Source organism: Ictidomys tridecemlineatus, chromosome 7 (genome assembly GCF_052094955.1).
Source record: "Ictidomys tridecemlineatus isolate mIctTri1 chromosome 7, mIctTri1.hap1, whole genome shotgun sequence".
Classification (NCBI taxonomy): domain Eukaryota; kingdom Metazoa; phylum Chordata; class Mammalia; order Rodentia; family Sciuridae; genus Ictidomys; species Ictidomys tridecemlineatus.
The window spans coordinates 114,441,781-114,447,231 of record NC_135483.1 but is presented as its reverse complement, the minus strand read 5'-3'; the positions used below and the strand labels follow the sequence as shown (position 1 = coordinate 114,447,231).

Sequence of the window (5,451 nt, the reverse complement as noted above, 5' to 3'; positions counted from 1 at the left end):
AAATGAGCACAGGATCTTGAAAGTCAAAGATATGATAACATTTAACATTGCAATAGATTAAAATCAAAAAATTAAAATTTCTTTGTTTTGTCTTCAATAGTGAAGCCTAATGGATTTAAATGTAAATTTTTAAAACGACAAGGCATTACAGTAGTTTCTCTCAATTTTATACATCTTCTTATGTAGTCTATATATTACACGATCATTTGTTGAAAATCCTCAGGACCTTCTCTGAGACAATCTGGAGATTGATGACTCTCCTCCCCCTGACATTCCTGTTCAATTAGGTAGAGGTCAGAGAGACATCTGCTCCATATTTCAGCAGTGTGTATCAAGGACTTCAATGGAATTGAAGTTCTCTAATTTTAGGTCTTGGCATATAGAAAGCAAATTCTCGTTTCACTTAATAAAAAAAAAAGTCCACAATTAGTTGACTTTCTCCACCAACTTCTCCCTTTATTATTTAATGCCTCATTTTTGTTAGTTTTAGCTTGCCTCCCACCCTTCCTGTTTACCCTCTTTATATACAACTTGACTCAGGATCAAATGCATTGGAGGGTCTCATTAAATGCTGAGCAGCCAGTTTTGACAAACTCTACTTTCACACAAGTTACACAAGAGAAATACATAATATAATTTTTATGGTTGACTGCCTTGAGAAAATTTAGCACACCAGAAACATAATTCATTCAACAGAAAAAAAAAAATCTTTTTAGCTGAGTTATTACCTGAGTGCAGCTCTGCTGCTGGAAATAAAGTTTGAAAGCTTCTGCGTACATAAGGAGTACAAATGGATTTGGGTCATCAATAACGTGACTAAGTTCAGAATCAGAGTGTTCAGGGATTTCCCTCTAGCGAGTAATAATAGTATTAATTGTACTTTTGTCTCTGACTTGACAGGCTCCATGCCCTACACTTAACATATGATACTTCATGGTAATCCTAACAGTTCTATCACATGAATATTATTATTCCCCACTAATAGATAAGGAAGCAGAGGGTCAGAAAGGTTAAATAACTGTCACAATGTCACACTGCCGATAAATGTTAAATCCAGTCTGTTAAATGTCATACTTAAGGGTTATCCTATACCTTGCATGAAATTTTGACTTCTTGTTCTAGAAGGTTTATTCATCACAGAATGTCTGTAAACCATACATGTGATATTCTGCACATTGACAGTGCAAGGAAAAGTGAATACTAAAAGGACAGCAAGAAGTAACCTGAACCAAAGAAAAGCAATCAGAGTTTTTAGTCTCAGAAACACCATGTAGTGAATGTGTTAATAGAGCAGTACATGGTGAAGACAGAGCCAGAGCTGATTCTGCTGCTAATACTCAAGCACATGAGAACGTTTACCCCTTGCCAAACCATTTGTTTGCTGTTGTTTGCAAAATCTAATTGTATCACACCACAGAGTGTGAAATGCTAAGTAAAATGTTTCTTTGCCATATCTTTCTATATATAGACAGAGCTTTGATTTCCTAAATCCAATATTTGCATATATCCAATATAGTTACAAAGATAGAACCAGGATGCAGTGGCATTTTAAGAAAGTAATTTAGAAAGTAAATGAGAAATACCGAAACTGTAACTTGGAATATATATATAGCTCCTTTCTCTATGGATACCTGGCCTATTCCCTTCCTCCTTTGAGCATTAGTTTATGGGCTTCACTTATTTAGGATATTTGTTGCAAGAAAAAAATTCCAGTTACTCTTCTTCATGAAACAAAAAGGAAGGAAGGTGATCTGATATAATAAAAATGACACCTGGAAATGCAAGGACCTAGCCCTTGAGTTAGTACTATTTTCTCATTTCTAATCTTCACTGCTGTCCACTAGTCTAAGGTTCTTTTTCTTTGTGAACTTCTCTGATACTCAGTTCATCCAAGAGACATAGGATGGCCATCAAATGACCCCAAAATTTATATGTAATGAATGTAACCATATGAAAGGACATGTGTTCTTATTGCTAACTTTGGTTTTCCAAAAAAAAAAAAAGAATAATCTTTGCTCTTGATTTATGTTATGTGATCAAGTGCTCATAAAATAGAAATATGACTTTTGGTTTCCCCAGTTGGAAATTTGAAGTGAACTGAGAATCATCCCAAGCAGAGGATCCTAAAAAAGATCCGTTGCATCTTCATTTTTTTTTCTCCTGCATCTTCTTGTGCTGATTTGCTCAAGTTATGCTCTGTATACCTAAAATGTACTTTGCTTTTCAAAATTCTCTTAAAGTATCTTAGTAATAAACCTTATCTAATTATATTTCTCTGTCCATACAAGAAGTCTTGATACATTTGATGGAGATATTTTGACTTCCTCATTTACATGATCAATGTGGATCACAGCATGATCATTTGGTCATGGCAATTGATTCTTATTAGAAAAGATTAATTTAGCCACAGTGAGTTTTGCTTGGATTAGAAAAATTGTGCTTTTGTCTCTTTTCACTTAACATTGTTCTTTTTTTCCAGTCTCTGCAACTCTTGCATGGCAGACACTTAATTCTTAGTCTTTTTCTCATATTCTTTACATAACTATCTTGTATGCTATTAGCCATAGAAAGTAGTGCCATTTGTTTGTCTTTATGGTACTTCTTAAAAATAGGGGCAGTATCTAAGTATTTTCCCTAAATACTTGTAAACATCCAGATAAAAATTTTTAATAATTGCCATTTAATTGGCAATGGCCATGATGCAGATGATAGAAAATAAAGTAACACATCGTTTAGTAAGATCATATGATCAATAACTAAAAATAATTATAAGCATTCACATTCCAAGAATGTTATGTCTAGAAATCAGGCATCTTCTTTCCTTTGGCTTACAGTCCTCCATTCAATTTAGAGAGGCTTAAAATATTCAGTAAATTATCACATCATAGCCATAGTTTTATAATACAATAGTCAATAAAATAATCTAAAAGCACACATTTCTCAACTCTTTTCATTTTAAGCAAAAACAGTTTTATATTAGAATTTGAACCAACAAATTACATAAATAATCTACTAAAATATTTTATAAAATCTGATCTTGAATAAAAAAAATCTTGGTACAAATATGATAAGAAATTGATTGACTAAAAAAAATAGGATGAAGACATATTACTTAAAATCACACAAAGCAGAGGCAGAGTTCACCAACCCACCCCAAAGCCACAGCCCAGAGTTCTCCCTCACCCTCATGGAGAGCCACCCTGTGCTGGGGTTCCTTATCCACAGCCCATCATCAAGAAACATAGAGGCTTGAGGCTGCCACTGCCACAAAACTGGGATATCGCTGCTTCTATTAAGAAACAACAATAAGGACCTGGTAAGATATCACCAAGGTCCCTGTGGCCTGGCTTCACCAGAGGTCTCTCTACTAGGGGTGCTAACAGTTACCCTGTTGCTGAAGTGACAGGGAGTCTTGCATGGGGTTGCCTGTCTCTTATTTCTCCTACTAACAGTCAACTTCCTATGATTATCCTCTCACTAGTCATATAATCTAATACATCTCATATTCTACCTTATAAACATGTCAGTCAACCCCACAGTAGCCCCCTTTCATCATCAGAAACTGTAAACCAATATGCAAACCTATTGACTATATGGTTAAAGATAACTGAACTCATCATTTCTGTTTATAGTGACAAAACTGTAAGTGTAAAAATAGAAGCTAACTAATACTTGGCTGCACATTGGGTACATTGAGTGCTATAATATTGATCTCACCCTTAAAAGTGAACTATTGGTAACCTGTAGGCACACTATGAAACAATAGGGCGGGAGCTGTAATACCTCTGATCTGCACTGCAAGAGAGGAAGATACATAGACATCATAAAAAAACAAGGGAGGAAAGTGCCCCCCCCCCAAACCAAGACACTGCAATAACAGAATCCACAGATAGTGAAGTAGATGAAATGTCAGAGAAGGAGTTCCAAATAGACATAACTAAAATAATTTGGGAATTAAAAAAACAACCTAAGTGAGCAGATACAGGCAAAAATCGACCACTTCAACAAAGAGATAAGAGAACAAATTCAGGCAACCATGGATCATACCAACAAAGAGATAAGAGAGCAAATATAGGTTGCAAGAAATTAATTCAAGAAACAGAGATACTGAAAAACAAACAAACAAAAAACAGAAATCCTAGAAATGAAAGAAACAATAAGCCAATTAAAAAACTCAATAGAGCCTGGCGTGATTCTGTCCTGTGCGTTTCTTCTCTAGAGCAGCCACCCATTTTCTGTCGGCCTTCTCTCCCACCTAAGTGCGTGCTATCAACCCATGGAAGGTTTGATGGATATGCACATGAACCCCCTGAAGCCCCAGAACTACCTTTTTGATTGTGAGCTAAAGGCTGACAAAGATTATCAATTTAAGGTGGATAATGATGAAAATGAGCACCAGTTATCGTTAAGAATGGTCAGTTTAGGGGCTAGTGAAAAGGATGAATTGTTGAAGCAGAGGCAATGAATTATGAAGGCAGACCAATTAAAGTAACACTGGCAACATTGAAAATGTCTGTATAGCCAACGGTTTCCCTTGGGGGTTTTGAAATCACACCACCTGTGGTCTTAAGGTTGAAGTGCGGTTCAGGGCCTGTGCATATTAGTGGCCAGCATTTAGTAGCTGTGGAGGAAGATGCAGAATCAGAAGATGAAGAGGAGGAGGAGGATGTGAAACTCTTAAGTGTATCTGGAAATCGATCTGTCCCTGAAGGTGGTAGCAAGTTTCCCCAGAAAAAAAGTAAATATTGCTGCTGATGAAGATGTTGATGATGATGAAGATGAAGATGATGATGATGAAGAAGATGATGATGATGATTTTGATGATGAAGAAACTAACGAAAAAGCTCCAGTGAAGAAATCTATGAGATACTCCAGCCAAAAATGCACAAAAATCGAACCAGAATGGAAAAGAGTCAAAAACCACCAACACCAAGATCAAAAAACAGGAAAAAACTCCTAAAACACCAAAAGGACCTAGTTCTGTAGAAAACATTAAAGCAAAAATGCAAGCAAGTATAGAAAAAGGTGGTTCTCTTCACAAAGTGGAAGCCAAGTTCATCAATTTTGTGAAGAATTGCTTCCAGATAACTGACCAGGAGGCTATTCAAGATCTCTGGCAGTGGAGGAAGTCTCTTTAAGAAAATAGTTTAACAGTTTGTTAAAAATTTCCATCTTATTTCATTTCTGTAACAGTTGCTATCTGGCTGTCCTTTTTATAATACAAAGTGAGAACTTTCCCTACCATGTTTGATAAATGTTGTCCAGGTTCTATTGCCAAGAATGTGCTGTCCAAATGCCTGTTTAGTTTTTAAAGATGGAACTCCATCCTTTGCTTGGTTTCTAAGTATGTAGGAATGTTATGATAGTACATAGTATTAGTAGTGGTCAGACATAGAAATGATGGGGAGACAAAAATATACATGTGAAATAAACTCAGTATTTTATTAAAAA

At 35.7% G+C, this 5,451-nt stretch overlaps 1 pseudogene; it reads left to right on the top strand.

Moving 5' to 3' along the window:
* The first annotated feature begins 4,276 nt into the window (after window positions 1–4,276).
* LOC101969515 (nucleophosmin pseudogene) lies at window positions 4,277–5,143 on the top strand (annotated as a pseudogene).
* The last annotated feature ends 308 nt before the right edge of the window (window positions 5,144–5,451 follow it).